General features: G+C 40.0%; 1 long non-coding RNA gene across 1 annotated transcript; it reads left to right on the top strand.

Annotated features, from left to right (window-relative positions):
• Positions 1–179: 179 nt before the first annotated feature.
• On the top strand, positions 180–11606 carry LOC121673923. Its single transcript, XR_006019360.1, has 3 exons — positions 180–318; positions 9245–9325; positions 10084–11606. It is a non-coding gene; the product is annotated as an uncharacterized LOC121673923 (long non-coding RNA).
• Positions 11607–11632: the final 26 nt, after the last annotated feature.

Genomic DNA, 11632 nt, shown 5'->3' with positions numbered 1-11632 from the left:
CTTCCCCTGGGTGGGACTTCTGGTTATTTGGCCACTCAGGAGCTAGGTTGGGAGCTCTGGGGATAGGTGTAGGGCATTGTTTCAGGTGTGTCAGGGATTGGTCACTGTGGGGTAGGGATACAGGCATGGCACTGCCTTACTAGGGAAAGGTCTGACCTGTCTTCAACACACAAACACGAAAGGTTTCGAGCTAGCAATCCTTCCAGTCTCTCACACATGTGCAGCAATTTGGCTTCAGAGATACAGAACACTTAAGGTGGAACTCTTGCTGATGGAAGAGTAAGGAAAGGAAATTATTGCTGGAACCTGCAAGACTGGGTAGGGTGACACGTTAAAAATGTTTAATGCTTTTATGAGTTCGTCTGCATGAATCAAAGTTAGCTAAGAAGGCAGCAGGTATTAAAGTCATTAGTGCCAATTACTAGTTTAAGGAGTTAAGAAACAGCAATGGAAACATATGATTTTGAGCTTTTAATGCCATGAGAACAAATGAGCTATAGTGCTGGCTGGAGCAGCCAGTATGGTGGATACACTGGGAGGTTGGTTTAGGTAAGAATGGGGAAATGCTGGTTTTCTTACAAAGTTTTTAATTCTTCACCTCCACATATATCTTTATTAACTTTCAAGTAAAAAACAGAGCTGGATGTTTCTGTAGGGTCCAAACTGCAGCAGAAACAAATAAAGGCAGCTTTATAGTGTGCAGGAATTCCTACTAACTGACCCTGAGGGCAGATTTACAGTCTCTTAAATAGCCAAATCTGAAATTCTGACCCCTGCTTGAAAAAAATAATTAGAAATAATTGAAGTTACAACACTTTTCCTAGCGCTTCTTCCATTTGCAACCCTCAAATGTTTTACAAACATTAACTTGCTGCAGACCCCAGGAGAGCTTCATTACTTTTCCCCTGCTCTCTATTTTACAGATGAAGAAACAATGCAAGTTAAATGTCTTTCCCAAGATCACATACCTTCTGCCTTGCAACCACCAATTTTGATGCTTCTGCTCACACCACTATATCACATTGACAAGTCAATGTGATAGTCCCCAGTGTGAAATAGCCTGCTGGGAATAAAATGTGTAACCCATCAAATATACAGCTTGTTTACATTTGCTTACATTTAAAATACCTCTTTAAATAATATGTTTTCAGTGAGCAATTTGAACAGGTCATAATTTATACCATTAAATCATGCTAAGGTGCTTTTTTGAAGTCAAATCTAATTAAATTACTGTTAAAGTCAAAACAAGAAGTTGGGCCAGTGATTCACTGAAGGATTTATCTCTGTCAGATTTGCAATTAAACATATTAAAAATTAATCCATTTATATATATTTTGCTCTAGTTAAAACTATCAAGGTTATAAATTCCAAACAATTCCCATGCTTGTGGTGAGGAATACCAATTTTAGGACAACATTCAGAATAACCTTTCTTTTTGCACTAAAAAGCATTTTTCTCCACAACCTGCATTTTTAACCTCTGAGATTTCCCCTTCACTAAACACAAAGGATTCTGTTTTAGCTGTGTGTTTTAGAGACCATCAAGAGGCAGTGTACTTTCTTTTTCTTTTCTTCAGTGAGTGACTGCCTTTGAAATCACTTTAAGAGTAAGGCATGAAATACTTCTTTCTGAGTTTACATACCTCTTCCAAAAGCAGTGGAAGTGCGAAACTAATGCATTCAAAACAGGTTGGGTTTGAGGCTGTTTCCATATTTAGGTGTCTGATTTCAGGTGTCTGGAAAGAACTTGGTTCAAAGGGTGGATTTTCAGCTTGATACGTCTCCCAAAAGATCATGTATATTTATATATGCAGCATGTGTGTGCCTATGCACTGAGCCTTCTGAGTAGGGCACTGGTTCCTGCTGTGAATGTTCCCTGTCCCCTTGATTGGAATTAAACTTCCAGATTCCAAATCTTGTGTTGTGGCGGGAAGTGAGTTCAGGTGTCCTGAGCTGTCATGGTGTTTAGCCCCACTGGGTCACCTCTTGGGCCACAGCTGCTTCCCTTCAGAACAAAGAGCACCATCCACCTGACCATCCTCCATGGGAACGAAGATTTTTCTCTTGCTGCAAATTCCTCCCAGTCTTGTTTCTCCTAACAGTTCATCTCAAGCCTTCAGATTTTTCTCACTCTTGGATCTATTTTTAAAACCATTTTTTTTCTATTATATGAACAGCACTCACCTGACAGGAGAGTGTACTCAAGACTTCAAAAAAGCTGCTTTAGGACCACATGATAATAAATTCTCCCTAATCCCAAACATAGACAAGATACAGAGCAGGGCCTACAACAAGTTTTATAGAGAGCATTAGTGTCAGCAGTTTAGAGAGAATTAAAAAGAAAAATAACATTCCATCCCTGAGGAAAAATCCAAGTAGTGCATGAGACTAAAAGGAACATTTCTATTGGGAATTGCTTATGAAAGAGATTTTTAGTTCAAAATGAGGAAATCACTAGGCACTGCATAAGGATTATATTGATCAAAAATAGTCTTCTGAAATATCAGAATTCAAAGAAGAGACCAAGTAAAAGATACAAATGAAAGTAAGCAACCCAAATGCAGGAGAAACTCCATCTTGCACTTGCAGCAAAGATTGTTTGTATTCAGACTTCAAATAAGACAGATGCTTCTTGCAGTTGGGAACATTTGAAACCTGACTTACAGCTATGATCCATAACAGTGCTAGATTTATTGACCACCTGCTGTGAAAACAGAGCATTTTTTTTGCAGCAAAACCTCAGCTCGCCATTTGTGAAGTATCTTCTGTGTCATTTTCACAATTTCCTAGAAGACATGATTAACCCAGATGCCAATGCTGCTCCATTCCTGCATGCTCACCAATCAGTGCAGGATTAATAAGATGCCAGGTGAGACCACTGAACCTCCTGGTGAGCTATTGAAAGAAAAGTGAGTGTGCTAAAAATATTTAGAGATTTATTTGATTTCTCCACATGAGGTCCTCTATAATTTATCACTTTGGCTCACACTTGTTCTGTGTTCTGTTTTGTTTTATTTTAGAAGGGGGACATTCTCTCCTGTTTTTTTACTGTGACCACATCACAGGTTTGGATCTGTGACAGTTATCAGTGCACTCTAGTCCCTGTGTTTAGCTATTTTCCTATCTGCTACACTGGCAAGCTTCTCCAGTTGTTCTGCTGAGCCCAGAGATGCTGAAGTTACACACATCTCAAATGCATGTGTATTGAGCAATAAGGTTAGAGTATTCTCTCATTTGTGAGTTATGTTTTTCATAAATATCCAGAGATATGAATGGGCACAGAGCTGGAACAAGCAGGGGTTTGATTCTTATTCTTCCAAGCTGCAGAAGAAGCCTGCTCTGCCTTACTAAATCACAGTAAAACAACCCCCTCATCTAATGGTTATTTAATTTTGTCCAACAGGTACCATTAGAACAGGCAGATTTTCTGTGAGAAGCTGAAAGCAAAATCAAACATGACATTTTGGGATGTTCACCAAAAGCAGTGGAATGGATGAATGTCAGAAAACAAATACCGGTTTTTCTCCAGTAGTTCAATACCCAGGATTGGAGACATGACAAATTTTATAAATAAAAAAATCATTTTTATTTATGGACTTCCATTGTAAGCTGCTGACAAATAGAAACGATCTGTTAAATTTATTTGAAAACTTGTGTTTACTTAGCATTATAAGCATAGGAACAGTGCCATGGAGCTGTTGGATGCCATGTAGGCAGTAACAGCAACTCTTTCATTCTCTGTGTGAAAGTCTGCCAAAATCAGTACGGACTGAAAAGTGCAAAAGCAAAGTAGGTAGATGAACATACAGGTAGAGGATGTCATTGCCACTCTGGATGACCCAGAACTGGGTCTCTCACTACACTTACTAAGCAAGGTAACAAGGCATATTTGTTTCTGATTCTTCTAAATAGGCACCAAAACTGACTGCAACACAGGCATCAGGAATAGACTGGTTGATTGTAGAGAATAAAATCAAGTTTTTACTATAAATCCATCTCAAAATGGCCAGCCCTGGCCAGATTGAAAAGTCAATATATATTAAGCTACCTCACAGGTGATGTTGAAGTAGAAAAATAGATAGGTTCATATATACCTGTGAGGAAAATTATCTGAGAATGTAAGCAGTCAGACCAGTACTGGTCTGGTGTAAAACAGAAGGCATGAATGATACTGAGAAAAATGTTTTGGTGAATGGACATATCACCTGCTGAATGAAAGTCTCAGTGAAGTTGATGTTTTTATCTTAGACTGAGGAACTCAACTTTGCTGCTCAAAATCATTAGTTGTCTTTGGAGATCTTGATCATTTATGTGGAGAGCCATTTGCAGGTGAGTAGTTTTTTTAAAAAACACATTGCTATATCACATTAAAAACATGTTACATTATATTACATTAAAATACACTGTTATATAGCTATGTAAATAAATATATAAATTAATTTATTTCATTCAAAAGAGGGCTATGGGCATGTTATATTTATCTCCACTGAGCATTGAATAAAAGCTTAAGGGCCTGTGGGAAGAAGTAAGGGCTGAGTACTTCAGAAAGGTGGGAGCAAGCATTGCCTGTCCTGTGTACTGCTTACTACTGTTCTACTGCTCAGTCATAGTTTCACAGGACTTAACCCCAGGCAGAGATTAAATGGCAACTTTTTGTGAGTTTAGACAAATTTACTGAGCCGACTGCATGCAAGAGGACATTTTCTTTCTAAGGTGATTTATCTCCTCTGTGTGGCTGGAGCAATAAATATTCTGAAAATTAACGCCATGCTTGCTTGTAAAATACAATCCACATTAATCTCAACTATCGGAGACAACTATAAATCAAATGAAAGTGAAAAAGGGTAAAGAGGGTTTGGAAACAAAGCCCCAGCCCTGGCAATGCAGCCCTAGGCAGACATTATAGCAATGTTGGCTGAGACTAGCTGTCAAGAGGCCCTAGAGAAGTGGCTCTTGGGGCATCTGTGACAACATTGAACATGAATCTTCAGGTCTCCATGAGCCACATGCAGGTCCTGGAGATGCCTGTGGGGAGTAATTACCTCTGCTCCAGGAAGGAGATCAGTAGGAAAGCTGAACCTTTTGTCAACAGGAGGAGGAATGAGTAATTGGAGAGCAGAAATACAGACATGCAGAATGTAGCAGAGTCTTTAAATTTTAACGCAAGGCACCATTGGTCCTCATGGATCAACGGAACCAAGCAGCTTCATCTTGTCCAGTTGATGTGTCTGAGTCACAGGTGTACCCAATCTGTGAGTTATCCTGGCTCTGTCTTTCTGCAGCCAGTCTTCTGGAAGAATCACATTATTGAACTCTTCTATAAAAATTGCTTCTAAATTATCTTCCTTGGGTTAAAGGCCAATGCTGTTCTTTCTGAGCTAGCTCTGAAGAACCTCTCCCATAACTAAACATACAGGATTCCCTACAAGCAGTCCCTCTAGCTGATGCCAATGGAGGGAGCAGGAGCTGTTCCATAGTTGAAAGCTAAAGGTAAGGAGATGAAGGAAAGAAGTATACATAGTAATTTCAGAATTTGGGAGCAGTTATTTCTACTGGATTATGAAATATAGTGAAATTCCTATAGTTTTCTTAACCTGAATGAACACATTTATCAGGGCATCTTTTCATCAAAGAATGCGGTATGTAGGTATCTGTAGGTGCACAGATGCTACATCCTATAGATGATGTACAGATTCAGTGTTAGATATACACTTATAAAGCCTCCTGATCTGCACTCTAAACAAGCATCATTTGCTATCAGATTTGCAGCACTCTGATGTTCTGTGCTCCAAATTAGTCCTGGGTGAATTTCATCCCTGCAGCTCATCCATTTTTCTATTACAGCTAATCCAATTACTTCAGACTCTTATCTTCCTTCCAGTGTGCACATATGCCATCTTCCTCATCTAAGTTGTCCTGTAGAAAAGTTAATAAGCATACTTATGTTAGGGAAGTTATGGACCAAATTGTTTATGGGCATAGGAATTTATTACCTTTGTGGTAAGTGAAGAAACATATTGATGGACAAGATGGATGAGCAATTTAAACAAATGAAAAGGAAGCATGAATGGACAACTGAAAAGGGCTACACCTCACCCCCAGTTCAGACTGGAAATAGCACAAAGAGAAACGTTCTTGAAAGCAGATGGTTGACACTGGAGAAAGCTTTTGAACACACTTTCTCCCTTTCCAAAATTAAAATATGAAGTGTGCCCATTGCTGATGGAGTTTCCCACCCTGTAAATGCCAGTAGGGTCTGACAGTGCTCACAAGAACTCTCTACTTCAAGCAAGTCAGAGCTAAAATTTTACTTTGTTCTAACTAAAACTTATTGTAAAGAGAGGAGAATCAGTGTCTTCTTGCGCTTGAGTTAGTTACAGAAATGAGTTTGAGCTGTGAGAGACAGAAGATGCTAGCAGAGTCAAAAATGCCTGGAGGCCTCTGCACACAGGTGGTTCACTGCACACAGAGGGCCCCACTGAAGCCTCAGTGTGAAAATGCACCCACAGAGTTTGTCAGCTTACCCCAAGTAATTCTGGCAAAATCATTCTGGTGCAATTACTCTCTTTCTGCATCTGTGTGGTGGCTTATTTTCCAAACTGCCAGTGGCAAGCTCAGCTTCCAGAGTCAAACACCAAAATGATATCCAATAACTGTTCATCTGCAATGCCTGGGAAGAAGCCTGATGACTGAGGTACATTTAAAAGATGAAGGGGAAAGACATGTACTAGCTGAGAGCTAATCCTGCTCCAGCACCACAAATTTGGAGAGAAAAGGACTAATGCACACCCTGAACAGTGGTGCCATCCCCACCAAGGGGGCTAGGAATGAATGCCCTGGGACTCTGGAGTTGCACCTCAGAGAGTGCCTCTGTCCTGTCCTCCCCTCCTGCAACCAACAGGGCTGGGAAGAAGGGGAGATCAGCACCAGGTTAACCTGTAGACGGAAAAAGGAGGGGAAAAGGGGAAAGAGAGCCACCCTGTTTGCCCTGGGACCCAAAGCAGCCCTTAGCTGTTCTAAATAGCTCTTTGTGGGACTGTCAGCGTAACGGATGCTGGATTATTACAGCAAAAATAAGCATTATGAAAATATATTCAAGTGCAGGAGAGTGATGGGGTAAACAGCTTTGTTGTGAGGCAATTCTTTCTCTCAAGAGGAAACATTTTATCTCCTGGGCAAGAAATCATCTCTGTTAAAATCCTCCATAATTAAAGGAGCCATAGGATATACTATCTTCAGGACCTGATTTCCTCTCCTGGTGGGAGGACACATTGCAAACACATTCAAAAAGACAGTGGGGGATTGTTATCAAAAGCAGCGTGGCAGGCCCAGGGAGTTCCTAACTCGGATCCTTCCTGAAGACAACGAAGACAATGGGCTTCTGCCTGCAATATCCAGTATACAATGGCAGAATTACATTTCTACCTGTCTGGGACAAGTGTGTGGAGCTGGACTGTGGATTTCCAGTTCACTGGACAGTGCTCTTACAGGCATGGGTACACACAGGCTGCTGCAGGCCTTTCAACTCCTCTCCCACAGCTGGGACTCAGCAGAGCTGCTGCTGTCACCTGGGCAATTTTTGTAGGGGAAACGAGAAAGGGGCAGCTAAGGAGGTGACTGGATAAATAGCATGGTGTTTCCAAGAAATATTAAGCTATCCTTTGCAAACAAACTTATTTCAAAGACAGAGAATTGCTTCTCAGTTTCCTTTAATGCTTGCATTTTATACCTTCTCACTGTTCTTCTGTTTAAGACTGTAAGTGCACTGGGGCATCCCTGCCTATTCCTCAGCATTTGACCAGGGCCTTATTAAGTGAAGGCCTAATATTAGCTTATCCCTTGGCACTGCAGCAATAAGCAAAAGAAAATAATATTCACATTAGACAGCTGCTATAGCTTTGGATACAAAGGGAGTAAAATGGATGCACCTGTTCATAAATAGAGAAATGTTTCCTTTGATTATGAGTTTCCTCCTTGCTCATTACAAAAAATTGTTGATTATTCCTGCCTATAGGTATAGCAAGATTACTCATCGCCAAGTTAACAGCAAAGCACTCCACAATTGCTTCTGTAATTCAGGTTTAAAGTCACTACAGCAGCACAAATCAGAAGGATTAAATGGGAAGGAGGGTATGCTGCATACAGGAAAATATTGTATGCAAATTGTGATAATTCATGACTGAGTCACAAAAAATATGTATTCAAAATCTGTCATGATTTAAACATTTAAGAATACAATGCTATGCATTTATGTAATGGCTTTCATCAGAGGATCTCAAAATGCTTAGGAGGCACTGAGATGAATGCATGATGATGTCAGTCTTGCGGGATGGCTCTAGGTGCACTTCTTCTCAAATCAGCAGCTAGTGGCTCCCAGGGATTTGCAACACACCAGACTAATACTTGATGGTCGGGGGGGAATAGAAAAGGCTGATAAAGATGAATCTGATACATCCTCTGGTCTTCAAATGTGTTCAGGCTCTGTTGATCCTCACAGATGTGTTTCTAATATCCTTTAAAATATCCAGTGATAGAGCAATTAAAAATATATCTAGCCTCTTCCTTCTCTCTGATTATACCACAGTCCCTACAGGTCAAAACATCCCTTGCATAGGCTCAAGGTAAAGTATTTCAGAACTCACACCTTTTTTCTTAGAACAGTTGCCTAAACATATTGTTGCCTTTCCCTTATGTCTAGCTGAGAAAATTCTTTGCACTGTGTGCAGACTCCAGGTCTACTGCTGCAGAGACCTGCTGCCAGAAAAACGCCTTCTGACCCTAGAAAATACTTAGAGGGGACAACAGAAACCCACAGGCACAGCCTGGTAGGACTGCTTTAGGAGCACATGGTTGCTACCAAGAGATGTGAAATGCTTCACAGTACCTCAATGTTTTAAATATTTTATGATGTAGATTTATGAACTTTGATAGCGTTCATCTATGTTCTTCAAAGGCCAAGCCAGGATTAGTGCAGTTGTCAGTGCTATAAGACCCATGTGTTTGGCTGTCTTCTGTACAGGGAAGGCAACATGGTCTGTCAGGCAGTCTGCATATGGGGGCCTTTGACAGCCAGTCTAAGCCACAAGGAGCCATGCTCCCAGCTACTGCCCCAATCTAACAAGGTTCTAGCAATATCTTACCAAACATTAACTTACCACCTACGGTCAGCAGGCAGATCCCAGTATATCTTCTACATACCAGAAAGCGTAGGCACCACTTTAGGTATCTTTTTTCTCTTTCTTCAGATATTACAAGACACACTGGATCTAAGAAATGACAGCAGTGCCCAACTGGATTGGTGTACCTCAAGGTGACTTCAGACACAGGTAATGCAAAAGACTTAGAAAAATTTAACAAGCTGTAAAAGTCTAGAAACCACCGACAGATTACTGGATCTTCCTTTCCATTTACAAACAGAACCACAGTTTATTGACAGGAGATTACAAATGTGCTGGACAGTTCTGAATTAATACATAAAACAAAGGCCAGTATTACATATCAAAAAGACTTGTTGGAGGCACTGGGACCTGCTACCAGTAATACCACTGGGGTCTGCCAGTGTTTGTCCCAGAGCAGTGTCTGGTGCTCAGCATCCAGATGTCTCAAAGAAACTCCCCCATTAACCCCAGCGCTATATGACTGCAGAAGATCTCATTGGCGAGCTGGTGCTGTCGTTGTAATAGTCCCCCACTAGGTGGGATTTACAACCAATCAATAGCTCTTGTTATGAGACAGATGGATCCATTATAATCTGACCTGCTCAGAGTCTGGCTCTTAACCCTTAACCTTAGCTGATGTAAAATATTCACCAAAGTTCCATGTTAGACGTCGGCACAGCCTCATATTTCTTTCCCTACCATTAACAAATGTCACATATTTGTCAGCAGCACAGATTATCTCATCCACCTCACCACAGTGTATGCCACATTTGTTGAATGTGTTGTTAAAGAAACAATAGAATGGCTTTTTACCAGAATCTACTGGAATTTATGAGTAAGTGAAGAAAAACAAAAATAAAGTTGGGGCGTGTTTCTACCAGTATTTTCTTATAACAATTAATAGCATGTTTGTGATTTCCTCCCAGCATCCCCACAGCTTGGAACCCAGATATCAACCCAGATGGTCTGTGTGCTTGCAGTTACAAAAACAGGCTGGACAACCCACACCTGAGATCTGCAGACTGACAGCTTTCTAGAATCTGGTTCCTAATTTTTCAGACTAGGTATCACGTCAACTAGAAACAGAGGTAAAAAGTGACAGAGAGGGGAAAGAAAGAGAAAACAATGTTCCGTGAACTGATAATTTTTCAAGCATTTTTTAATAAAACATTGTCAAATATACAGACCTGCACACAGTAGTTTTAGTTGCCAATTCAATCATATTTTTGCTAGGCATAGAAACTCTCAGACTTGTAGGTTTAGGGAATATTCTGATGCTTGGGATTGATTAAACTGACAACCAAAATTAGATCAGTCAGACCAAATATGTGCAGGTTTCTCCTTGAAGGGCAGGTTAAAAAAAAAGAAGCTATACTGATCATTTTGTTTTAGAAGCAGTGATTCTCCATCCTTGCCCTTCATCTGGAACTACTTAGACTCTTGTACATTTACTCAGCCCTGTCCTTGCCATCCATCCGTTTCCATAAGATCTGGCAAACAGAGTTCAAGAGTAAATGTGAAGGCAATGCTTGCATACTGTCTTTTACACATTCAAATAATAAGTACTTAATCTTGGAAACCTAAGCAGCAATGTATAATGAGTGAAAAAGTGATATAGCACTTAAGTGATTGCTGCAACCTGCAGTTCACTCAGCATGTTGGGACTTCATTATAAAGTTGCGAGGGATTGAAAATGTAATATATGTAAGAAGTAATGTGTTGTGTGAACAATTGATAAAGCTGAAAAAAAGACATATTTGGGGCATACAATCTCTTCCTTACATCTAGGACTTTTCTGGACAGTTTAATAACTAATCCCACACATTTTACCTTTATATTTATAAACAGAGAGCAGGGATACTGCTGAGCAAATCCATTTGTGAAGAGAACAAAATGTGAGAAACTACTGAAAGTGAGTAAGCAGAAGGCCTGTTTTTCACTGAAAGCAGCATCTCAGAGCAAGAAAACTGAAAATACAAGAACGGGCTTGTGGCTTGTATAGCCACAGCTTTTTTGGCAATGAATAAAAATCTACTGTGTCCTGTAATTTCAGGTGAGAGGACACAAGATAAAGATTACATGATGCAAATTTCCATGTTGGTCCTATTCACTCCTCACCTAAACTGGCATTGATTTTGATTACAGTATTCTGACCTATAGGTCAAGGAAAAGGAAACACCCTGCCATTGTTTTCCAGATGCAGTGCAATTATCTGTATTTATCTGAGATAAAACTTTAAGAGCACTTACTGAAATTCAGATACTTACGAGACTTAAAACTCATTTCCAAAACTTGAATATCATGAAAACCAAAGAATCCGTTGTTACACAAATGTATTCTAGATATGCTCAAAGTTGGGAATCTTTTCCTACAGGTTGGAAATGAAATAATGAACAATTAAATAATCAAATTTTCCAAAAATCAAATATGTTACTTGTGTGGTCCTCAGTTTTATTAAATAATTGGGATCATCAA

This window comes from Corvus kubaryi, unplaced genomic scaffold (assembly GCF_017639235.1).
Source record: "Corvus kubaryi isolate FWS band 111438036 unplaced genomic scaffold, C.kubaryi_AGA036_p1.0 66, whole genome shotgun sequence".
NCBI lineage: Eukaryota > Metazoa > Chordata > Aves > Passeriformes > Corvidae > Corvus > Corvus kubaryi.
The sequence above is the reverse complement of the archived record's forward strand: the minus strand, read 5'-3'. Positions and strand labels throughout refer to the sequence as shown.